Source organism: Ursus maritimus, unplaced genomic scaffold (assembly GCF_017311325.1).
Source record: "Ursus maritimus isolate PB19 unplaced genomic scaffold, ASM1731132v1 scaffold_11, whole genome shotgun sequence".
NCBI classification, from domain to species: domain Eukaryota; kingdom Metazoa; phylum Chordata; class Mammalia; order Carnivora; family Ursidae; genus Ursus; species Ursus maritimus.
In genome coordinates, this window is record NW_024423453.1 from 4,044,993 (window position 1) to 4,071,049 (window position 26,057).

General features: G+C 42.7%; 1 long non-coding RNA gene across 4 annotated transcripts in view; it reads left to right on the plus strand.

The window, feature by feature from the left end:
* Positions 1–17: 17 nt before the first annotated feature.
* The window catches only part of LOC103661730, a 102,556-nt gene continuing 76,516 nt past the window's right edge, over positions 18–26,057 (plus strand). For 2 of the 4 annotated variants that reach the window (XR_005833856.1, XR_005833854.1), the window contains exons 1-4: positions 18–173; positions 1,564–1,664; positions 8,272–8,364; positions 22,709–22,844. This is a non-coding gene — a long non-coding RNA (uncharacterized LOC103661730). Of the gene's footprint in view, positions 174–1,563; positions 1,665–8,271; positions 8,365–15,874; positions 16,013–22,708; positions 22,845–26,057 lie in introns of those variants that run through there. The other 2 variants (XR_005833855.1, XR_568226.2) reach the window with 2 other exon arrangements.

Below are 26,057 nucleotides of genomic sequence, written 5' to 3' on the forward strand. Positions count from 1 at the left end.
GAGCCGGAACCGAGGAGGGGGGAGCGGAGACGGGCCTCGCAGTCCGCAGGGTAAACGGGGCCCAGCCCCCCGCGGGTGCGGGCTGGGGAACTAGGAGAATGACCTCCACCCCCTGCAGAGACCCCTCCCCCCGGCGATTTTGCTGCCAAGTCGACTCGGCTACAGACACTCAAGTGAGTCCTTAATTACAGGGAGGAGAGAAAAGCGCGGTGCCCTTCAGAGCCCTCTCCGCCCCCTCGGTCCTAACCCCCCGCCCAGACTCCGGGTCTTCCCCTTTGTGTGGCCTGGACTCTCCTCCAGCTACAACTTTGGTGGGATCCCAAAGGAAGGAGGTGGCGGGGGCCTACGCAAGAGGATGCTGGAGGAGAGAGCAAGAAGGATGAAGAACTAGAAAAACGAATAATGTTGATTGCAGAGACGGACAGAACTCCGGCACCCTCGATTTCCCACCCCAGCTTCGCCAGGAGACTAAAGCTGTGGGCACCTTCTGTTTAACGGACTTCACAGAAAAGAGAAGGGGGGGAGGTAAACGGCAGTTTGTGTCCCCCAGGGGTTCTTCCGCCTCTTGTTGTCTCCTTCTAAGACAAACAAACTCAACCCCCTACTCGCCGAGGTAACAGAACTCCTAGCACCGTGAAAATGTCGTTCCCAAATTCCGCCGCGTGCAGACGCCGGGCTTCCGCGGGGCCGGCGCCCGTCGGCATCCGCAGCTCTGCACAGACAGCCTCGCGGGGTTGCCCACGGAGACCCCGCGGCCGCCCCCCTCCAGCCCTCCGGCGGCTTCTCCCGCGCTGGCGCGGGTGCGGGCGGAGCTCGGCGTCCGCAGCTGGCTGATTGGGGGCCCGAGGCGCGCCCGTTCAGGGGGCTGTGTCCTCCCAAGGCCCGCGAAGGAGGGCCACATCCCATCCCATCTGGGACCAGCCGATTCTCTGTCAACCGGGAAGCGAAGGCTCCCATCCCGGGGCCTCCCAGAGCGAGAGAAGTCCAGCCGGGGTGATTGCGGACAGGAACCGTGGGACGAGGGGCGCGTTCGGAGGAGCAGAATGGGCCAGAAAGAGCCCCGCCACCCATCCTCACGGCTGGGCTCCGCGGCGGAACCCCTGTCAACCCTCCCTCCCCAGCCACGGGGACCCCGGCTCCCGAGCCGGCGCTACATCTGGAAGGGGGAATCCCTCGAATGGAGTGGAATGCATGTGCGACCTGGGATAAATCTGCAGACCACGGGACAGCTCGCCTAATGGGCTGGACGTAAAATTCTTTTCCCTCCTGTCTGAAAACTTTTCTCAGGCTCCTTAACTTGGCGTGGGGACCGGCCTCCGGCCGCCGGCGGATAACAGGGACGCGGCGGCCCGCCCCTTGGGCCCCTCCTTCCACAGCTGGTTCCACCTCACCCGCTCTCGGGCCGGGGACGCGCGCGGAGGCGCCGCGCAGAGAGGCCGCCCCGCGCGCGCGAGCCGCGCCTTATATCCTCGGAGGGCGGCGCCTGCGCAGGGCCCGGCTCGGCGGCGTGGCCTTTGAAGTCCAGGCGGCTGCAGCTTTCATCCTTTCTTTTTTCCCTTGCAGGCCCCTTTGTGTGACTAAATTTGGCAAGAATATGGATCCGAGCCAGTGTTTCCACGTGTGCTTCCAGCTCCCAGCTGAGAAGGCCAAGGGTTCTCTTCCGGGTAAGGAGACAGGGAGAAAGATCAAAGAGTTTGGGGAGCTGGATCTGAAATGCGAATTGAAAATAAAAATCAAGCCTGGACACATTCCAGTTTCTAAAGCAAAACCAACCCTTAGCAGAGGCCGTCTCGCTATGACTCTCTTTCTCCTTCTGCTCTTTTTTACTCTTCTCTCGCTTTCTTTCCCGCAACCATTCTTGAGCACATGGAATAAAATAAAGAGGACATAGGGAAACGCTTAGTTCCTCCAGATTTTGTCTTGCAGTGATTTTATTAGGGAAAATATCTTGTTCATAATTACTGTTATGTGAAGCCGAATTTCTTGAGCCATAAATATTGTCTTATTTCAGTATGCTTCACACTTTCTTTTGTAGCCGCATTTGGGAAGAGAACGTTGACACGCGTGTGTGTTCACTGCGTATAGCGCTGCTTTTGCTACGCACGATAGGGTGCACCGCATATTTTCTTCCGCAGAAGTCAGATCCTGCAAAACCAGCGTTAATATTATTTGTTATCAAAGCACTCACTATCTGGTGTCTATGGTTTGAAATCCTCTTATTGACAGAGTTCTGAAATCTTTTCCTACAGGCGACTAGCTAGAAATTTTGTCTTTATAGTTTAGAAAACCACAAGGCCCCCTTCGGAATCCATTTCTAGAGCAGTATTCTGTTGTTTCACAAGTAACCGATATGAAGAGACTGCTTTGAAATAGTGTAATGCAGAGTCGGAAATCCTGGGTCTGAGGTGGGCTCTGCCACTCCTGCCATGCTGTGCTGACCTCGGGCAAGCCATTTAAACTCTCCCAGACTCAGTTTCCTTTCCGCAGAATGGGTGTAAGAGTGGCTTCCTTGACAAGATTGTTGTAAGAATTCAGTGAGATAATGCATGTGAAAGCATGTACAAATGTAAGGTATTATTAGTCCGTGAAACAAAGGTGATTCTGCAGGAGACCTGTAAGTGGCAAAACAAAACGTCCAAGGTAGTAGGAACTCTACCACAGGAGTAAACGGGGATGATTCCACACACACGCACGTGCTACGACCATTGCCACGTCTGCAACAGTTGTGTCAGAAAAGCACCAAAATCATCTCTTAGCATTTGTTAGGCCTAGAGTCTGATGAGAAAAAAAACATTCCAGGGAGAGAAGGAATGTGCCTTAATTCTGCCTCATGCTTATGATGGGCTTTCTTTCTTTCTTTCTTTCTTTTTTTTAAGATTTTATTTCTTTGAGAGAGAGAGAGATTGAGAGAACAAGTGAGGAGAGGGGCAGGGGGAGAAGCAGACTCCCTGTGGAGACTGACCTGGGACTTGATCCCAGGACTACTGGAATCCTGACCTGAGCCGAAGGCAGATGCTTAACTGACTGAGCCACCCAGGCGCCCTTATGGTGGGATCTTAAAGAACAGATAAATGAATGTAGACAAATGACACTGAAAATAGAATATTATTTTGTGAGGCATTTGACGCAGCTTGTAATAACTCTGAGAACAGCCTTAGTAGTAGGATGAGAACCTGAGAACCCTATGAAAGGGTTAACATGTAGTGTATATAGATAAAACACTCAAACAACAACAACGTTAACAAAGCAGGGAGTGACTAGAAAGGTGTGTAAGGAGTGTTTCTTGGGACTGTAAATACCATCAGAATTTATGTTTCAGAATAGAATGCGATTACATATCTCAGGCTGAGGCATCTCAAGTTTACAAGGCAATAAAGGTTATGGCTAGGGCTGGGTGTGAAGTGACGGGCCTGCCACATGTGTGGCATTTTGGACGTTGAGCTGAGGTGCTTCATGTGTGATCCTTTCTAACTTAAGGTAACTCCTTGGATGGAGTCATTTCCTGGGCTCCACCTCCCGGTATAAGCTTTTCAGTGAGACCTGTGTACAAAGTGGTGAAAGCAGGAGTGGGGGTAGTTTCCAGGGTTCTGGTTGCAGTCTCCTTCTACCGTGGCCCAAGGCTGCCCAGGTAGCCTTCCTGAGACGCTCCATCTCTTTTGGCTGCCTCCTGCTAGCAGCAACACTCAGATTTTACAAATGGTGTTGAAGGGACTCTGTAGCAATGGGGGGCACTTAGAGGGTACCTTCTATTTTTAATTTATCTTTCCTGAAATGCCCCAGATTAGAAGTGAATGCTGATCAAGTTCACTGTCAATTTCAGTCCTTCCTTTCACCCTTCTTTATAGATGCAGCCATTTTGAAATTTATTTTTGGCTGGAAAAAGAACACGGACCAAGGCAGTGAGGGTTTTGTCTTGTTTTGGAGGGCAGTGGGGAGGGCCTGAAAATACTCAAAACTTGGGGTCCTCTGTGGGAGAAAATAAAGTTTCCAAATGGGGAGGCATGGTTAAAGGATTTTCCTTACTTTTATAAACCTATTTCCTCAGTGGACGTGATAACGAGGTGTTTCTTGAATTGGGATAAATTCACCTCATCAGATGGATGGCCTACGTAGTCTGCTCAGGCCTCCTGGACTGTAGAAGCAGGGCCCTGGGCTCTGTCAGCATTGAGCCAGAGTCTAATCCCTGGTCTGAGGCGAGAAGCCAAAGCTACAACCTTCTTGCCTGAAGGCAAGGGCAGTACCAACAGAGCCATATGGAGATTACTGCAGAACAAGGTCGTTAGTCTTGTTGTTTATCCAGTTACTCACGGCACAGATTTGTGTAAATTTCTGCTGCAGTGGTAGTCTGTCTTTGACTGAGTGTAATCTATACATTTTAGTGCTCCAGGGAAGTACCTGACAGGAACGACATCCAAAGCCCAGAAAACCCATCTACACAGGCACAATGGAGCATGTTGAGCAATTTTCCAGTGAGTTCCATCAAAGTAAATAAACCAACCTGGAGGGTCAGGATGGGGCTTCCTCTTTGTCATGATATGACTTTTAGGGGTCCTTGTGATTGATTTGTATTTGTTTCCATTTGAAACTGGGTCCCTACTTTAAACCTTCATTTGCCTGTCAGAGGAGAAGGGACTTGGCCTATGTAACATTTGACCTTGGGGATGATTTCTTTTTTGAAGTACTTCTGTCCATAAAAACAGACTCATTGAGTGGAGTTATCCAGGCTAACATATACACTAACCCAAGACACAACTTCTAGTTCTTACCTCTGTCTTGCATGTGCAGCTATGCTTAAACCGAGAATTAGCAATTATGGGAGTAATTCAGAAGGTAGGCAGAGCCAACGCAAATAGTTTAGGCTACAAAATTGTCATTTGGCTCAACTGAACACTTTTCTCTGGTAAAAATAAAGCTAATTTGCCTGATCTGAGTTTGATTTAAAGGTCCTACAATCCCACTCTGCCAATTACAGATCTCAAGTCCACTTGCCTTAGGTTAAATTGGCAGAAAGCAAGGGGCAGAGATAAATGACTATGCTATGAAGTTAGACAATGATTTTTGACTGCTAGTTCAGATAACTGTACAGAATCCCAAATATATTTTGAGGCTTGAATTATCCAGACATTTGACCTTTGCTGTTCAAATTATCTGAATAATTTTTAGATTATTTTACTTTACATTGCAGGAACAGCAAATCTCCAGGGGCTGAGTCACATAGACCTTGTAAGATCTCTCTTGTACGACTTCAGTAGCCTCCAGCTGGTGTCTGGCTTCCATTCTTGCTGGGTTCCATGCATACCCCGCAACAGTCCACGCATCATGAAGCAGTCAAAGTCATCCTCGAACAGTTCCTGGTGTGGGGAGGAGGCTTCCAAGTTGCTATGTGGACTGGTTCCTGGCTTCCTCTCCTACTCCTCTTCACTGCTCTCCAGCACCTGGCTTTCCTGCTGTTCCTCCAATGTGTAAAGTGCACGTGCACACACACAGACACACAGACAGACACACACACACACACACCCCGCAGCCCTTTATTTGCTGCTGACTCTGCCCAGAAACTCCTGGCCGGGTAGATATTCATAGGACTCATTCTTCATGTCCCTGCTGAGATGACAGTGCTTTCTCACTGCCACCTCATCCCAGTTCTGGGCACTGTCTATTCTTCTACAGCTTCATCTTTCTTCACCTGTCACTTCCTGACGTGTTTTTTTTTTTTTTTAATACTTATTTATTTTTTACCTTCCTCTTCCACTAGAACATAAATTCCACGAGAGTGGGCACTTTGTTTTCTTATATCCCCACTGCCTACAACAGTCCTTGGTGCACAGAAAATATACTAGATACATGTCAAATAATGAATTAATACAGCTTTTGAACCCTTGGTTTCCTTCAATGTAATGCTTCCTTTGTGGAAGATTACATATTTGCTATAAAATGCCCTGGTGCACTGAGTAGGTAGTAACTGTAGCTGTGGAGACCAGCACTGTCAATAGAAACAGTGCAAGTCCCATAGGTCATTTTAAATTAAGAAGCTGGAAAGGGAAAGGTTAAATTGTAATAATCTATTTTATTTAACCCAAATACTCAAAATATTACCATTTTAACATGTAATCATTATAAAAACTTATTAATGGAGGATTTCACGTTCTGTATTTGATATTAACTCTTTGAAATTTGGTGTTTTGTTTATTTACAGCACTGGCAGTGCAGACCAGCCCCAATTTGAGGGCCCAGCAGCACGTGTGGCTAAGGGCCACCATATTAGACAGTGTAGCCGTATTTCGCTCAACTCTTTAATGGCGAGAGTTTGTTTGATTCATCTTGGTAGCCCCCTTGCTACCACAGTACCTTGCACAATTCCCTTAACACGGTAGGCAATGAAAAATGCATCAAAGAGTATCATAACTATATGTTGTAATATACCATTTTTCATGGCAAATACAGATTTTCAACTTTACTGGAGAGTGAAATAAGGCTGAACTAGCTGGAGATTGTAATTGTCACTCTAAATACATTGTAATAGTGCTTTGCACATAATAGGGGTTCAACAAATAGTTGTGGTTCAAGTGTATTGTTGAATTGTTTCTTTGAGTGTGTTTTCACATTCTAAATAGTGGATTTACCACTGAACTTTAGGAAATAGAGAAGTTGAAGATTTCTTGAAGCATATCTTCTTGAATAACTTTCTCCTCCCTGGCCAAGCTGCTCAGCTTAGAGTTCCCTACAAGTCATCTAAGATCATAGGTTTCTCAGGAGATAGATAACAGGGAGAGCTCCCACTCCCACCCCAGACTTCATTTTCAGTTATACTTCCTCAACTGCTCTTCAACCACACGTGGGCCAGGTAGTAAATCTCTGTCTTAAGCCTGGAGTTTTCAACCAAAATACCTTAATGAGGCCTTAGTCTTAGGCAGATGCTTTACAGCTACAGAATCATTTCACCCATTTCAGAGATTTAAACCCTGATGCAATAAAGAAAGTAAACTGAAATTATTTTGCCAGCGAGGAGATCACCAAAAATATATTCAACGGGATGCCTGGGTGGCTCAATCAGTTAAGCGTCTACCTTCAGCTCAGGTCATGATCCCAGGGTCCTGGAATCGCTCCTGCATCAAGCTCCTTGCTCAGCGGAGAGCCAGCTTCTCCCTCTGCCTGCCACTCCCCACCTTGTGCTCTCTCTCTGTCTCACTCTCTCTCTGACAGATGATTGGATAAAATCTTTTTTTTTTTTTAAGAATTTATTTGTTTATTTGACAGAGAGAGGACAAGTAGGGGGAATGGCAGGCAGAGCAGACAGAGGGAGAAGCAGGTTCCCCGCCCTGTAGGGAGCCCAATGTGGGACTCGATCCCAGAACCCTGGGATCATGACCTGAGGGGAAGGCGGATGCTTAACTGGCTGAGCCACCCAGGCGTCCCTGGTTAAAAAATTCACTCTTAAAACAATAAATAAATAAAAATATATTCAAAAGACTGTCAATGAGATGTTCATTGAGGTGAAAGGTCTGGTCGTTTAGGGGCTTTATTAAATACATTCTAAAAGCCATACAGTGGTGCACAATGCAGATATGAAATGATATCACATAATTATTTTTATTCGCTGGAAGAAAAGATATTAGTGCTATATAGAAAAAAGTGGGAAAAGCAGATTATAAAGGAGCAAATACAGTCCTGCCTCATTAAACAAATCCTCATCTCCATAGCATTTATTAGCATGTAAGCTCTATGAGGGCAAGGGCACTGTCTTGTTTACTTCAGTTTACCCTGTACCTAGAACAACTCCTGCCACAAAGTGGTCACTCAGTCAATATCTATTCAATATATGTAGAAAGATAGACACTAAAATGTAGATAGTAGTTTTCTCTGGGTAGTGGAGCCTTGGGTGGTTTTTAGTTTCAACTTTGGGCTTTTAAAAACATTTATATGCAATGAATCAACATTAAAGGACGAAGATAAAAAAAGTTAACATGTAATATGATAAAAAAAGATTTAAGAGATAAAAGAGCTGGTGCTAGGAAATTTTAACGATAGTAACAGCAACAACCAAAAGAAATTAATAAATCATCAAGGAAAAGAAGAGGATGAGGCACCAGTGGCAGTGTTGGAGCCAATGCATCACAGCAGACACAATTTCAGGGCCCACTGAAATTGTGGGCATGGAGAAGTTAATACAAAGGGGCTCTGACCATTTTTAGCAATTTATAAAAAAAGCAGGGGGCTTTTGGGATGCCTGGGTGATGCAATCGGTTAAGTGTCCGACTCTTGGTTTTGGTACAGGTGGTGATCTCAGGGTTGTGATCTCAAGGTCGTGAGACTGAGCTGCACATCAGACTCTTCGCTCAGCACGGAGTCCCTCCCTCCAATGCTCAGGTGTGCTCTCTCTCTCAAGTAAATAAATCTTAAAAAAAATTTTTTTTAAAAAGGCTTTTTAATTTTAAGGCAAAGTTTAAACACAGTGAAATGCAAGGTCCCAAGTGTACAAGTCAACAATTTTTTAAAACATTTCATTACATGCATTACAGAATGAGTATCACTTCCATTCACCAAAAGAACACTGTACTGAATGCAACTTGCAAGTACTTTTTAGAAACGTCTTTATTGTAAGTTTTGGTAAATGCATACACCTGTGAAACAGTCACTCCAATCAAAATACAGAACATTTCAATTACCCTGGAAGTTCCCCTAGAGAATGAACTTATTTTGAAGCAACTTTTTCAGCTATACTTTTGGTGAAATGTCATGTGCTGTTAGATTGTTCTTTTCTTACCCGCTGCTTTGGATATGTCCCTTAAGGTTTCTGTGGTTAATTTTTCCATCTGAAAAACCTGTCAGATTAAAATATGCTTTTCCAGAGAACATGCTAGTAATGTACTTTATAGGAAGAGCAGAAATGGAACTCATAGTATTGGGTTAGCTATTGAAAAGTTGAATTGGAACACCAACCAAGGAAATTCAGTGAAATATTTGTATTGTAAATTTTTTTCAGTGTCGTAGATGAAGTGATGTCTGTGGTCTCAACAAACCTCGGAAGAGGTCTTGGTTGCTACAGACAGGGATGTTTGTGGGGGAGGAGCCACAGCGGGTAAACTGAGAAGGAAGTGATGGGTGATTTCCATAGACAGCTGCATCCCAGAGACTGGGGAATGTGAGGATCTTTGGTGGGTGTAGAAACACAGGAGAGCAACACAGTGGATATGTGCATGCCTCCAGCACATGCCTCCTGGGCTTTTCACATTCCTCTGGGCTCGTCTGATCCAGTCTACTGCATACATACAGTTGAATACAGCAAACAGGAGGGGCTTCTGGCTGTAGCACAAAATTGTACTCAATGTGGAAAAAAAAAACAACAACAACATTTCCTGGATTTCTCTTATGGGAAGTGCTAAAAAATACAGACGGGATGTAGTCTGATGTTTTTTCCCCTTATTGTGAAATAGTTGACGTTCTTGTCTTTTCTCTGTCTCTCTGTCTCTTTGCCTCTAACATGAAGACAAACCAGGACTTCCCGGAAGGGGAAAATTTAATCAACTTAAATATGGGTACAAAGGCCCATGCCAGAACAATCTGATCAATAAGCAGGTCAGAATTGTCCAAAAGAGGACTGTGGAATGGATTGCAGTATGGTTCAGGTCAGATGATTTCTTAGCTAAGTGTCAGAACTTCTTGGATTGCTATCCTGGTAGTCCAGAAAGACATTGCATGCTGTGAGCGAAATAAAAACAGTAATGTGAAAACAACATTCAGAATTTACTCCAAGTATGGACGGCAAAACGCTTCTGAGCTCCTGTCTTGCTCCCTGATGCCTTTCATCTGTCCCCGTTTCTTCATGGACCCCGAAGCATGTGGGGTGTGAAATCACTTGATAAACTGTTTCCACTGGTGAGCTATGAGAATTTCATAGTTTGACCCCTGAAAATGAAGGGAATTAAGAACTGATAGGAAAGATGATTTGGTGCCCAAGGTGGTGAATTGGTCACTAGAAAAACTCACCTAGGTAAGAAACACTCTTGCATTGTGGCTATTTAGGTAAGAAATAATAAGTGAGCTGAAAAGTAAGAGTATAAAAAAGATTTATTTCTATGAGAAGGCCAGTTGGACAGAGAACAATAATAAAAGTTAAATTATAATCTGAGGAAAAGAAGCAAGAGAGGAAGTTTACTTAATAACTATTTTCTTTAGTCTTTCCCCTTCACTTGCAAACTAAGGTGGTATTTATTTATTTGCTTGTTTTCCAGGCAAGAGCTAATGCTTATAATTAATTATATGCATAAGTCCAACAACAGTAACAGCAAAAATGATTTTTAAATGATAATCATTCTCATTGCATCTATTTTTTGATTACGAAAAGTGAAAAAAGAAGGTTGAAATCAAATAGACATTGTACATTACATACGGCGAGTATTCCACGTACTGTGGTTGATTAAAAAAAACCTATTCTGTTTCACGTAATGCTTCAAGTAAATTACGTTTTCTGCCTCTCACATTTGAATACAAGACTGTTATCTTAGGGTTCCCAGCACTATGGAAGAAACATTTCATGGAAATAACTCTATTTCAGCTGTACTGTCTCTTTTCTGTTCCTTTTTTACTGAAGGGGAAAAAAAGGAGATGAAAAATAAATAAAACAACAATAATTATATTTCTGGCCTAAGACTATGATCCTTTGGATAAAACTGCCCTCACTTCTGGTTATGCATGAGGGTAAGTGATATCCTATTTCCTCAGTTTCTTCTAGTCTCAGTAAGATGAAAGAGGAATTTACAATCAAATAAAAATGGTACTGCAGACATTACAACTAATTTATATAGTTAAAAACTCAGGATTGTATTCAGATCAGCATGACACAAGATTTAATTTAAAAGGAAAGAGGAGCAACTTCTCTTTTTATTTTGGTAACTCATTTCACATTGTACATGAGTCAATAATTATGCTGCCAGCCTCACTGAGAACACTGCTGAATGTGAATTTGTGTTCATTAGGTTGATAACTGGATTTAAATGGAACCAACTCCATCATCAGGTTGCTCCTCTTTTCCTTCAACTATCTCCTTTTTCCTATCTTCCAGATCATTGGTGCTTCACCAGAGGGAAAAGAGAGAAGGAGAAACTTACTGACTTATGTACTACAAGTCACTACAGAGACTACATATGCAGAATATTCATCATATATATTATACATATTATAGTTTGTAGCATATTTTGTTCAGGTAAAAAGTAAAGCAGAAGTTAAACCAATCATTACATAGCTTTGGCAAAAGAAAACAAGGAAACCGAAAAAAATTTGTTTTTTTTAAACCCAAATTAATCAGTTAATCAATTAAACAGAACTAATATTCAATTATATGTTATTTTGTTCGGGATAAAAATCAAAGGGGTCCCTGGGTGGCTCAGTTGGTTAAGTGTCTGCCTTCGGGTCAGGTCATGATCCCAAGGTCCAGGGATTGAGTTCTGCACTGGGGGCTCCCTGCTCAGCGGGGAGTCTGCTTCTCCTCTCTCTGCCTGTCCCTGCACTCACGCACGCATGAACTCTCTCTCTCTCTCAAATAAAATCTTAAAAAAAAAATCAGATATCAGGTTCCAAACAATGCTAAAATCATCCACTCAAAGAAGGTAGCATACATTTCTCTTCTCTTATTTTTTCTTGAACACACTCTGGACAGGCTTTTGGTCCTAGCTCTCCCCGCAAACTGCTAAATCTGGTGGTCAATTCTCAGTCTTTTTATTTCACTCATCATCAGCATTTGTCACAGTTCATTACTCTTTCTTCAAACACTTTCTTCCCTTGCTTCCAGGATGTCATTAACTTCTGGTTCTTTCCTGGTCTCCTGGGCCACCCCTCAGTTACCTTTGCTTGTTGCGGTCTTTACCCTGACTGCTAGTTGCTGGAGTGCTCCTATGCTCCGCCTCTCAGCCTTTCTCTTCTATTTGTTCCCTTGATGACCTCATCCAGTCTCATGCCCTTAAACACACTGTAGGTGCTAACAGCTCCCAGAGTTCTATCTCTACCCTAGGCCGAAAGGCTGACCTACCATCTTGCATATCCAACTGCTTACAGACCTTTCCATTTGCATGTCTAGCTGTCACCTGAAACTTAAGGTGTCGAAAATCCAACTTCTGATCTTCCCCCCAAGTCTGCTCCTCTGTAGTGTTCTCTATTTCAGGAAATGGGAGGTCTGTTCTTCTGCCACTCAGGCTAAAAACCTTTGAGCCATCATTAACCCTTCTTTTTCTCTTACTCCCCACATCTAATCTATCTACAAATACTTTACCTGCCAAATACAACCAGAGCCAACTACTCACCAACCCTGTTCAAGCTGCTGTCATCATTCATCCGGATTTTGGCTATAGCCTCCTAACTGGTCCCCCTATTTCTGCCTTTGTTTCAACTGCCTATTGTCTCCAAAACTGCCAGAATGATCCCCTGAAACCCAAGACAGTTCCAGTCTTTCTTCTGCTCAGAATGCTCCAGAGCAGAAGATTCACAATGGCCTACATGATTCTTTATGATCTGCGCTCACCCCTGACTTTCTGGTCTCACTCCTGCTTTTCCCCTTGCTTACTCTATATCAGCCTCACCTGAAGTTTCCTTGCTGCTTCTCAGATCTCAGGCATGCCTCTGCCCCAGGATCTTTACACAGGCTATTTCCTCTCGCTGTAGTAATCTTTCTCTAGTTCTTTGCATGGCTTACTCCCTCACCTTCTCTGGGTCTTTCCAAACATCCCTTGTCAGGAAGGTCTCCTCTGACCACCCTCTCTAAAATGGTAACCCTCTGCAGCCCTTGGTACTCCCGTCCTCCTTTCCTGCTATAGTTGTAGCCCTCCTCGCCTGCTGACATCCTGTACCTTTTATTTATTTATTGCCTGTCTTCCCCACCAGAACGTAGTTCCCTGAAGGGAAGGGATTTTTGTTTCCTTCACTGCTATATCTCAATGCACCTAGAATGGTTTCTCATATATAGTCCAATAAATATTTGTTGAATGAAAGAACATCTAAGAAAAACCCCTACACACAGTTTGGTAGCACATGGTACCTGTATACTTTATCCGTTATAATAGTCGTGAGCTATGGGTGGGTGGATAGTTTGATATTTGTAAATAAACCATATTTTAAGTGAATCAGGGAAGCTATTACTTGGAGGAATTTGATGGTTCTTTTATAAGAGTAAAAATTCCTTTTTAAGATGACCATTCATATTCTCATTTGTCTATGTGGTCAATTTTATTGTAATGGCTTTCTTCCATAGGGAAGAATCTTTGACGACTTTATTGGGCAAGCAGATACGATGAGGCTGTTTCGAATTGACAAGGAGGAAAATACTTTAAATTTTAACATATTTTAAAGGATCTGTTTTTCAGTGGCCAGGTTTGGATGAGATTCAGACAGGCCCCTCAGGATAGTTGTGGGGTTAGACTCTATCCCTCCTGTGCTCCTTCGGGCCTTCCAGGGTATCTGAAAGTTTCCCAGGGTGCTGGAGCCTTAGCTTGGTTGTATGGGAGAGGATTTTGAGTGATTGACAGGCCCAGAATAAATTCCCTTGACTCAAATAAGGAGAAAGCTATTTCCTTTTCTGTTCTCTTTCAATCTCAGTCTAGTATCTAGCAGACTCTGTGAGTCTCTTAACCTTTATCAAGCCAGTGTACTCCTGCCAGCCTTGCAACTGCAGCACTGGTGTTCTTTGCCTGAGGTCTTCTCTTTCCTCTGGGGCCTGCTGTGATGCCCACAGAGTAGCCCAGGATTGTTGGGGAATTAACGTCCCCAGGATCAGCCTTCAACAACGGCTGGTGTATCAATACCCCAACTCTCTCGTGCTTTGTGTGAGCTAATTCTGAGGTGTTTTCTGCACTGGCTCCCAGAGTTTCCCCAGAGGGATTAAGCTTCAGTTGCCCAGAGTGATTGCTGGCTTAATAACATATCATTTATTGGCTTCCTTCCCTTTTCTATCTCACTTCCCAACTCCCTGATTTGTGTTCTGTTTCCTCCACCTTTTGAAGTAAACTCCTTGCAACTGAATTCTTGGGTCTGCTTCTGGAGAAATCCAAACTAAAACAATACCAGTAAGGCTTTAACTACTTCTAGTGCTTCTAGAGCTTCGTTTCGACCAGAGAGCCAGTTCAGGCCTCAGGCTGGAAACTTTGGGTTGTTAAAATCATCTTGCCAGACTCACTGGCAGTGGTTTTATTTTCATTATACTTCTTTTTCAGTTACTTTCCATTTACTATGATAATGATTTTCCATTTACTGCTGTGATATAAATGGATCCCTTTACAGTTAAAAAGTGAGTTGGTTTAAATATAATGTTTACTAAATAACAGGATGGTGGTAAAGTCATGGACATAATTAGCGAAGTTTGGGGAACGTGTTGCTATGGGTTCCTGAGCTGGCTTTGTGGGGTCTCTGGGGAGAGCGGAGAGTTTCCCACTATGCTTCCTGTGGCACCATCCTACAAGAGCAAGCAGTGGTGCGTAGCAGCAGTGTTATTTTATACCATTGTCCCTATAAACTTGGTATCTCCCCTTGGGCCTGTAAATGTTTGAACACGTTAAATAATTTTGTTTCATCCATATAATTTTTAAATGTTTTCTTTTTGGAATGTTGCACCTTCTTCTTCCTCTCTTGACCCCTCAGCTCTTTTCTAGGAACAGAAGGAAGTATCAATCACCCATAATCTCAATGCCCACAAATAATTACTATTAACATTGTGTTGTTATATTTCCTTCCTGTCCTTTTCTAATAATGTATATAAATGATGTGCGGAACCCATTCCCATTAAGCTCCCTGATGACCGCTAAGAACAAATCTTGTGTTCACTTGAGTCAAATTACTTGTTCCCTCCACCACATTTGACACTGCTGATCCTTCCTGAAGTTCTGTCCTGCCTTATTGACTGTGACTCTATTCTTTCTTCCCTTCTAGGTCTGCTCCTTCTCCATCTCCTTGTAAAGGCCCCCATCTCTACTTGTTTCTTAAATACAGGCCTTCCCATGGTTGTATCTGAGTGATCTCACCATCACACAAAATTTACTCCGCATCTCTCTCCTCAGCCCCAGATCCAGGACATCCTTTCCTGGCTGGCCCACGGCCACATCAAACTCATCAGGTCCAACATCATACTCCTGCTTTCCTCCCACAAACCCGCGTTTCTTCTGTATTTCCCAACTCAGTAGCCGAAGACAAAATCAAGGTGTTACCTTGACTCCCGCCCTTAGTCACCCTTGTGAATGATGAGGACCTAACTGTCCTCGTCTCCACCCCTTGGCACTGCCCCTGTGCTGGCTCTCATTCTCTCTGAAAGAACCGCCCCGGTCACTCGGGGAGTCTCCCTGCCTTCAGATACACTACCTTATATCCAAAGTGATTTTTTTGGTATAAAATCTGATCATGACACTTTTTTACTTAAAACACACTTCAGTGAAAAGTCCAAGTCTATGATAAACACTAAAGTGTTACTTCTATGGAATGGGACAGGATCATTGGCTTTTTATTCTATGCACTTTTTTACTACTTGGTTTTTCTTAACAATGAAATACGGTTTTGTTTTTTTTTTCCCAATTCACGTGAATAAAGATAAAGACTTTCAAGAGGAAAACATGTTCAATGAACACCCACTGTTTCTTACAGCAGGGGACAAAAGCCCCTGTGCTCCACCATGGACTCTCCCTAGAACTTTCTTTTTCCGTACAGCAGTCTTACGCCATATGGCCCCAGTTCATACTGTAGGCTCCAGTATGAGGGAGTCCAGTATTCTGAACTTTGTGCAGTTTTCTAGGGCTTTGGTCATGTGGTTTCCCTGTGTTAGAACGTTCTTCAAGACTCAGGTTGTGTCTCCTCTTCTGTGAAGGACTCCCCTGTAACCCCCCAGAAGGCATAACCTGCCCTGAGGCTACAGAGGTAGAAGAGACTGACTTCCTCCCTAGAGTTTCCGCTCTAGCAGTGGGAAGCAAACATGCAAACAGAAAGACAGCTTAGTGTGGTGTGTGCAACGATCCGCAGGCCGGCTAGCACAGTGTGCATGTAAAGGGTAGGTGAAATTCTATTTGCAAAGTGTATATGCAAATATGGATTTGTAATCATATTATTATGTCTGTACGTAGCACGGCAGCACTTAAGAGATAAATGGGAGCCACACTTGGTCAGAACAAACATGTACTTTTTTGCTATTGAGGATTTGGGCCGCACAGTACTTTGATCTAAAAATTTTAGTAGATAAAGAATGAATATTTATTGTTTTTATGAGCATTGTTTTGTATGAAACAAATTTAGGGGAGTGGAAAGGAATAAATATTCGGGACAGCAAACATTTAAATGCCAGCAGTTAATTTACTTCCTTACCTTGATTTACAATGGTCACATTTGGGTGGAGAGCTGAAAAGAAGGAACCCTCTTTTGTTCTTGTTTTATTTAGAATTTCTAAAGTCTAAAGAATGTTTTTATTGCAAGTACATAAAGTAATGAAAAAAAGAAAGAAAGAAAGAAAAAAAACCCACAACAACCCAAACCCAAGGATTTAAATGCCATTAGAGAAGCTTAACCTTAGGGTGTTAAATGAGCAAAGGATATTCTAGCAGATTTCTTTTGAATCTTTTTTTATTCTTTTTTCTTCTTAAATACCTTCCAACTTCCGATTTGTTTTTATAAGGAAAAGGGGGGGAAAAAGAAGTGTTAAAAAGGGGGGAACAGTTCAAAGAAGCTGGGGCTCCAGGCTAGTAGACCCAGGACTCCACAGCGTGAGCAGAGAGGACTGATAGCTGAGCGCTTTGAGGTGAAGGAGATGGTAGATGTCTCAGAGACAGAGGATTTTATTTGGATGACTCGGATAGTTCATCTAATACAGCATGGATGGCTCTGTCCTTGGCCTGCAGAGTTCCAGCCTGCATGACTAAACAGCCACCAGCTTCAGAGTCTTAGAAACCTAAAATCCTAAAATCACATTTAGAGCTGGTGTGATGTTTAACAGGGGTCATCTAGAGCGAAAGCAACTGATAGGCTCCCGAGCTACTGATGCTGGCTCTCAGTGTTTCAAACATACCATTTGCCTTGATCAGATGTTATTTTCAGGAAAGAAAATAGTCTTGTCTCTGGGACTCTGCGACACTAAAAATTGTGCTGAAATTTAAAAATACTCCAAAGTTTCATCATCTCCATAAGTGTTCAAAGGGCAGGAAAAACCCACAGCTTGTGTTTTTTCGGGCCTATTATTTTATTTCAAATGTGATTTTCCTTATGTTTTATTTGTTTTACATCATTATCACAAGCAAAATGGTGTAGCTATGGCAATGCTTATAGCATTTGTGTGTCATGCTCTGGGCAGCCGTGTTGTGGGCGGTGTCTCACACTCTAGAGCAAGGAGGAAGATGACATCAAAGAGCTTGAAGACCCAGCACATTTACTTTTCTGATTCAAATTACTTTGTTTGGAAAAGAGTAAACACAATTACCTTAACAACTGAGCTGCGAGGCTTTGAGGGTTTAACACTACATTGTTTTCCTAGGGAGAGGGTGGGGACTGCTCGGGATCAGCGAGAGGGGCCTCAGGAACCAGGTGGTTTTATTTATTTTCACTTTCTTCTCAGAAGTGATTTTGAGTAGCCACACAACATTTGATTGAGTTTCTTATAAAATTAACTTTGCTTATTTTCCTTATTTAAAATGGAATTAATGTTCATTATAAAATAATTAGCGAGGCCAACAGAGAAAACCTACAAAATTCTGTTCCCAAGTCTCTTCCTACATTGGTACCCTCCGCCAACTGTGCCCCTATATCCATGTATAAACACCCCCCCCCATGACGGCATGTTCTTCGTTGTTCCCTTTTTTACTCAGTGGATCTGGAGGACTTTCCCTCTCAGCCCCTATAGTGCATCTGTGGTATAGTATTCCATTACACAGGTGTTACCTGGTTTATTTCACCTGTCCTCTCTTGATGGGTATTTAGGTGATTTCTAATATTTTGCTACCAACAACAATGTAGCCACATTGTTAATTAATATTCTCATAGTTGTGGGATTTTGCAAGTGTGCGAGCGTGCCTGGAGGGTAAATAACTAGAATTGGAATTGCTAGGTTGGGAGGTCTGAGCACTGGTGGTTTTGTTTGAAATTGTATTTGCTTGCTTCCCATAACAATCATACCAATGTACACTCGTGCCAGCCATATATGAGAATGCCTGTTTCCTCACATCCTTGGGAACACAGTGTGATGTCAAACGTCTGGATCTTTGCCGGTTTGGAAGATGAAATAGTGCCTTTGTGTAGTTTAATGTATACCTATCTTGTTGGTAAGGATGAACGTCTTAGCTTAAGTTTATAGAGCTGTTCGTATTTCTTATTCTGTGAACTGTGTGTTCACATCCTTTGTCCACTTTTCTACTGGGTTTTATTCTTTTTCTTATTGATTTCTTATAGATCTTTATATATTAATAATGCTAGTCTTTTTTTCTGAGATAGGAATCATACACATATTTACCAGTTTGCTGTTTGTGTTTTATTTAAATTCGTCTCTTCACTCCCTACCCTATGCAGAAAATTTTTATTTCTATGTAGTCAAATATCCAGGTTTTTATCTTTTATGACTTAGAGGTTTTATTTTATACAAGAGGCTTTTCCCAAAATAGGTTATTTATTTATTTATTTTTAAGATTTTATTTATTTATTTGACAGAGATAGAGACAGCCAGCGAGAGAGGGAACACAAGCAGGGGGAGTGGGAGAGGAAGAAGCAGGCTCACAGCAGAGGAGCCTGATGTGGGGCTTGATCCCACAACGCCGGGATCACGCCCTGAGCCGAAGGCAGACGATTAACCGCTGTGCCACCCAGGCGCCCCCAAAATAGGTTATTTAGAAAAATCCTTCCATGGGGCGCCTGGGTGGCACAGCGGTTAAGCGTCTGCCTTCGGCTCAGGTCGTGACCCGTGGTTCCCGGGACCAAGCCCCACATCAGGCTCCTCCGCTGTGAGCCTGCTTCTTCCTCTCCCACTCCCCCTGCTTGTGTTCCCTCTCTCGCTGGCTGTCTCTATCTCTGTCAAATAAATAAAATCTTTAAAAAAAAAAAAAAAAGAAAAATCCTTCCAGGTTTTCATCTATTTGCTTATTAGTTCATATTTGATACATCTGGGAGTTTATTTCTGTTGGGAGGTATAAGGTAAAAGACCAGCCTTACTAACATTTTCCACACGGCTACCTGCTTGCCTCTGTGCCATTTATTGAGTGATACATCTTTTCATTAATGTTTTGAAAAGTTAGTGTTATGTATTAACTTGCCTCAAGAATTTAGGTCTTTTTTTCAAAAAGATTTTATTTATTTATATGAGAGAGAGTGAGCACAAGCAAGCAGGGGGGGGGGGGGGGGCAGAGGAGGAGCAGAGGGAGAAGCAGGCTCCCCGCTGAGTGGGGAGGCCAGTGGGGGCTTGATCCAGGGACTCCAGGATCATGACCTGAGCCGAAGGCAGCAGCTTAACTGACTGAGCCACCCAGGCACCCCAAGAATTTAAGTCTTTTGTGAATGTTGTTTTATTTCATTGATCAGTTTGACCTATCGTGCACCAGTACCACTTTGTTTTTAAAACTATACTTTTAGGGGCGCCTGGGTGGCTCAGTCAGTCAAGTGTCTGACTCTTGATCTCAGTTCAGGTCTTGATCTCAGGGTCCTGAGTTCAAGTCCCATATTGGACTCCACGCTAGGTGTGGAGCCTACTCAAGAAAAATTAAAACTCTAGTTTTATAATGTATTTTCTACTTTTTTTAAAAAAAGATTTTATTTATTTATTTGACAGAGAGAGAGACAGCCAGCGAGAGAGGGAACACAAGCAGGGGTAGTGGGAGAGGAAGAAGCAGGCTCCCAGAGGAGGAGGATCCCACCAGGCCAAGATCACGCCCTGAGCCGAAGGCCATCGCCTAAGGACTCAGCCACCCAGGCGTCTCTATAATGTATTTTAAAATCTAGCTTGTTCTCACTCTCTCCCTTATTACTCTTTTACCCCTAGATTTTCATGGCTATTCTCTTGCTTATGGACATTGAAACCAGCTTATCCAGTTCCCCCACAAAAATAGTTAATTTTTTTGTTGGAAACATGTCAAGTTTACAGATTGACATAGGGAGAATTGAATTTTAGGATGTTAAGTCTTTGACCAAGAACACGGTATTTTTTGCTATTTTCTTCAAGTCTTCATTTGTGTCTAGTAGCAGATTCCTTTAACACTTACTCCAGTAAAGAGAATCTCTCCTAGCGAAGTACTAGCAAGAGGGTAAGCTTGCCAGAGAGATACTCAGACAAAGCAAGATTTTGGCTTAACTGATACATATTTCTAATCTTTGAGAGTCATCTTCTCTCTATTTAAATATAAAGCCAACAATTTTGCATCTGTGTGACCATATTAGTAACATTTGCAAAATTATCCTGCATGGTTTTTCTGTTTGGATGTGATGGGAAAAGAGGATTTCCTGGCGTCTAGCATTGTGCTAGCTCTTTCTCTCTTATTTTTACATTTAAATTTTACTTAGCTTTTTAAACAAAATTTTTTATTTTGAAGGAATGTTAGATTTATGGAAGAATTCCAGAGATAGTATTATGTTCCTGTGTTCCCTTCACCCAGTTTGTCCTAATGTTAATATTTTAAATAACCATGGGCATTTGTCAAAACTGAGGAATTAACATTGGTTACGTTACTTCTAGCTAAACTCAGGTCTCACTAGTTTTCCCATTCACGTCAGTTTTGTGTTCCCCGATCCAAACTACACTGCACTTAGTACTGCTCTTTGATTAACCCGCAGAAGGAGGCAGCAACCTTGCTCTTTGCCGCCTCTGGGGTTAACCATGTAGGTTCTTGTCGTATGGCTGGAGGAAAACCCTGATGACCACAGAATCAGATCATTTGATCACATGATACAGCCTTTCTGCTCTACATGTGCCTTCCTGTATTTGCACTGCTCCATTAATTTAACCACAATGTGTATGTTTGTGTGTGTGCTATATAAAGAGAAACATGCCTTGGTAATGTTTTCCTTCAAACACTATTGATAAGTTTGTCATGTATTTTGATAAAAAGTCTTGCTTGTTAAATCAATAAATTGGTTCTTTTTCATACTATCCACATTTGCCTAATCTGTAAAGATAAGCAGTATGGTTTGGTTTAGTGATTAAAAGCATGGGGTCTTAAAAATCTGGTTTCAAACCTAACTCAAATATTACCAGCTATGTAATCTTAGGCAAGTTATTTAATGTCACTGAGCTTCAGTTTCATCCTCTGTAGAATGGAAGGATCATAGAAACTTCTAGAGATAATGCATGCAGAGCCCTTAGGACAATAGAAATTTCTAATAAAAGGTAGTTTCTATTTATTTTTTATTTTTTTTCAAGGTAGTTTTTATACATTGGCCATCTCCCTTTCCGCCCTGTTTTCAGATAAGCTTTATATGCAACATACCCTTCAGGATCATAGCTGGGAATTCAGCAATGTAATTCTTGATGCTGTGAAGGAACAGGTATGGAAGAGGTTTCAGTAATAAGGGTTCTGGCAAGTACCGATACCACACACAGTTCCAGCCTCTCCTCTTTCTATGCACTGCTGTTTTATTCTGTACGCAACACGTTTTCCCCAAGTGTGCTAGTGAAATTGGCTCAGATCCATGTGGAGGCTGGAGGAGTGCGGAGCAGGAAGAATCTCACCCCTTCTCTCAGGTGGCTCTGTGTGTGGGTGCAGCACTCGAGTGTCTGCCCAGGGGGGCATTGCCAAGAGGCCAGCTGTGACGGAGCTCTCAAGGCTGATTCTGGGTAAAGCTCTGACCGGTTGTTCAAGGCTGTGGCTGTGGGGGTCCTTAGGGAGTTTCCACTAAGGGTAACTTTGGGTCCTTCTGGATGCCACAAGGAAATTTTTTAGTTTACTTGGGAGCATTCAGAAAAGGCTAGAGAACAGGAGAGGAAGGCAGGAGCCAGCTCCCTGGTCTGCTCTACAGACCATCCTGAACTAGAGAGAGAGATTCTTGTCAGAGAATTTCTGGGAGATTTATGGTAATTAACATTTTTTCAGCCAGTGCTATTACCTCTGCAAAACTTGACACATTTTGCAATATGGAAATACGTATTCTTGGCTTTACATATAAAGGCCTTCCATCTCAACTCACATATTTCTTTACCTGGGGTAATGCTAATACTTTCTTCTTTTTAAAATCTTATTTTTTCTATTGTGGTTATAGATCCTGTGTGTGTGTGTATTTACATATACATATATATTTATATGTGTGTATTATTATATATAATAATATAGTATTTCAGGTTCTGATTGGCGGTAGAACATTAAGCTACAAAGTTGCTCTCTTTTCTAATGGCGTGTCCTTAATAATGTTTGGAAACATCTCATAAATAACACATAGCCCTCCTCAAGCCTATTTAGCAACAAAATAATCCCCAAACCCAGTAATAAATAATCCACTATGCTTACAGCATTCTTGCAGATATAGGTACTGTTTCAGGGTCAAAGACATGAGGAGAAAGAAGGTCGATTTTTAGTATATTATGTCCTTGTAGAGTAGACCGGCAAATTTTTCCTTTGCTATGGTATTTTTAATATAGGATACTGCTTTACACTTTTACCACTTGTTTACAAAGCTGATGTATGGATCTTTCCACCTTTGAATATGAATGTAAATGATCACTACAATATTATGGAAAAGGAAGAAGTGTAACACATACATTTCTCACACTGCTTTCTTTTTCTTCTTTCAGGAAAACCAGTTCGGCTATTAAGGAAAGCTCTCAACAAGGAGGAGAGCAAGAGAAGGCAGGGTTTCAGAGAGAATAGCTGTGCCCCGTCAAAGCGAACCGGGTTCCACACAGACATGGGATAGTACACAGGACAAAGGTACATTCTCCACGGTCTTTACGTGTAATTTACTGTGCTTGTATGAACGCACTAGAGCCTCTAGAATTCTTCCTGATCATATTACTTGCTTTTCTATTGCTAAAAAAAACCCAAACAAATAATCAAATATAATTTAAAAAGTCAGCTGTCCGGATTCTCCCCTGCCCCCCGCCCCTAAAATAACCTGACGCTTCTGTGGTGTCAACATCTGTATATCTGAGTGATGTGTTTCTTGTGGTAAATGGCAATTTGGTCATCCTATATAATGAAATGTACTAGCCTTTCATTTATCAAAGCGTCTTTCTCTGCTCGGTTTTAAAAAGCAGAAATTTTACTTGGAGTTAGATATTTCCTAGGTTAATTCATATTTTATAAATATGTGGAATTATTAATTCATTCTATCTGTAGCATGTGTGGACCCTGAAGCTTATGGCAGTGCTGTTATCTGTTGCAGGGATGCAAACGTGCTCTTTGATGTGTTATTCTCGAGGACTAGAGAGGATAAGGATGGAATACTCATTGGGCCTAGTTCTCCAGACGGGCTGAAAATGCAGCAGTGGGTTATATGCATTTCCACAGAGCAGGGTCATAACTTTCTAACTTGTATCACGTTGTAGATAACAGGACCCTCCAGGGAGTAGCAACCTCAGCCATTCTTGCTGTATGCCCTTCTAGGATGGGGCCCTGGACATTCATTGCCAGGCTACAAACATCCCTTCCTGAGCAGGCTTGTTTCAATAAACTGCCTCTGTAATCACTGTGTGGAATGAGGTACACTACCCAGGAAACATGCCCTTGTGAATAGTAAAAATCATAATCACATACAATGGCAGCTTTATTTCTATCAACTCACTAATCCTCATAATCCCTAAGATAGGCTTTTTAGTAGCCCTGATTTACAGATGAAGAAACTGAGGTATAGAGGGCTTACTCATATACGTCTCTTGTTCTCTGGCCCAATCTTATGTCGCTTTAATGGATGCAGGCTGATTCTTGGCATTGAGATTCATTTTTGTTTTGCTCCCTTGGGACTTTATTCTTTAATTTGTTAATTCTTTCTTTCAGTCAGCAGTTCTGTGTTCAGAGATACTATGGACCAAGCCCAGGGTTAGGTGCTGAGGATACAGTCATGAACAAGACAGGCGTAACAGTGGCCCCATAAAGCCTACACGCTGAGCGGTGGCTCAGTTGGTGCAGCATGTGACTCTTGATCTTGGGGTTATGAGTTTGAGCCCCACGTTGGGTGTAGAGATGACCTAAAAAAAGTCAAATATTACAAAAAAAAAAAAAAAAAAGCTTATGGGACACCTGGATGGCTCAGTTGGTTAAGCGTCTGCCTTCGACTCAGGTCATGATCCCAAGGTCCTGGGATCCAGCCCCACATTGGGCTCCCTGCTAGGCAGGAAGCCTGCTTTTCCCTCTCACACTCCCCTTGCTTGTGTTCCCTCTCTTGCTGTCTCTCTCTGTCAAATAAATAAATAAAATCTTAAAAAAAAAAGTCTGCCTTCAGCTCAGGTCATGATCCCAGGGTCCTGCTTCTCTCTCTGCCTGACGCTTCCCCTGCTTGTGTGTGCGTGCTCTCTCTCTCTGACAAATAAATAAAATCTAAAAAAAAAAAAAAAAAAAAAAAAGCTTACACTCTGTTGGGAAAAGCAGACATTAAACAGATAATCACAATAGACTCCAGTGCTGTTTGGGGAAACCCTAGGTGCTACAGGAGAGCAAAGCCAGGGGATCCAATCTGCTCTAGGGGTCAGGGTCATTTCCCAGTGGTAGGGTGGGATTTAGCCAATGAAGAGAAAAGAGAAAATGGCTATTGGCAGAGGGAACTCCAAAGGGGAGTCAGGTGGGAAGTCTGTGGAATGAAGAGAACATGCTGCTTAAGGAACTGAAAAACTAAGGTCAAGCCTAGAGTGTGGCGTTGGAGGGACACTGGAAACGATGATGTGGGGAGGAGGGCTTGCCAAGCCATTGAGTTTGTACTTTAAACTCAAAGAGATGCCTTTAAAGAGATAATCAGGGAAGTGATGTGATTTAATGCATGGCTTCAAAAAGATTGGTCTGCTGCTCTGTGGAGAATGTCTGTTAAGTGGAGGCAAAAGTGGGACTGGGAAGACCAGAGGGTGGCTTCTTTTGTGACCCCATAGGGATGCCGACAAATTCTCTCATTGGTCAGCCAACACCGGGCAGGGTAAGATACGTTTGAGGTGCCTACATTCCAACCAAAGGCCAGTGAAGACAAATGTGCTTGATTTATGCAGCTGGGTGAGAATGAGCTAAGGTTTCAGTAGCCCGTGTGCTCACCAGAGGAGAGCTGGGGAGAAACAGAACCCAGAGACAAGGCCCTGGGATGTTTGATCGCTATTGGTTCATTCCATTGATATGCATCAATTCAATAAATATATTGGCACTCAAATTTTTGTCCAATTAATTGACAGCCACCATTTCTAGAGTGCTTATCAGGTGCCATTGTAGGTCTGGGTGTAGATGATCTCATTTATTCTTCATCATGGCTCTCTTAAGCTAATAGTTATTTATTTTCCAGTTTCTAGAACAGAAAGCTAAGGCAAAGAGAGTTCAAATTACTTGCCAAGGGCACGTAACTAGTGTGAGAAAAGGAGCCAGAATTCCACTATATGAACAAACGAATAAGCGAATGAGCAAAATGTACTGCTTCCTCTCATTTGCCTCTAATAACACGTGGGAATGCTTACCTAATGGTGAGCTTTCAATCACAAGAGTGTTTGAAAGACTGTAGAGGGACCCCTGGGCGGCTCAGTCAGTTAAGTGGCTGCCTTCGACTCAGGACAAGAGCCCAGGGTCCTGGGATCAAGCCCCACGTCGGGCTCCTTGTTCAGTGGGGAGCCTGCTGCTCCCTCTGCTCCTCCCCCTGCTTGTGCTTGCTCTCGCCCTCTCCCTCTGACAAATAAATAAATAAAAACTTTAAAAAAACAAAACAAAAAACAAAAACAATGGATCATCTCTACTGTCTTCATGTAGATTAAGAAACTCTGTGGGCCTCACTCAGTCTACCATCTGTGACTTTGACCCTAGAATGGAGAAAGAAAAATGCAACTACTGAGCTTTTTGTATTGTGGGGAGCATGTTACTCTTGGTCAGCCAATTAAAACAAATTTCTTTTTTTTTTTAAAATGTATTTATTTATTTTAGAGGGGGAGAGAGAAAGAGAGAGAGTGTGTGCACAGGAGCATG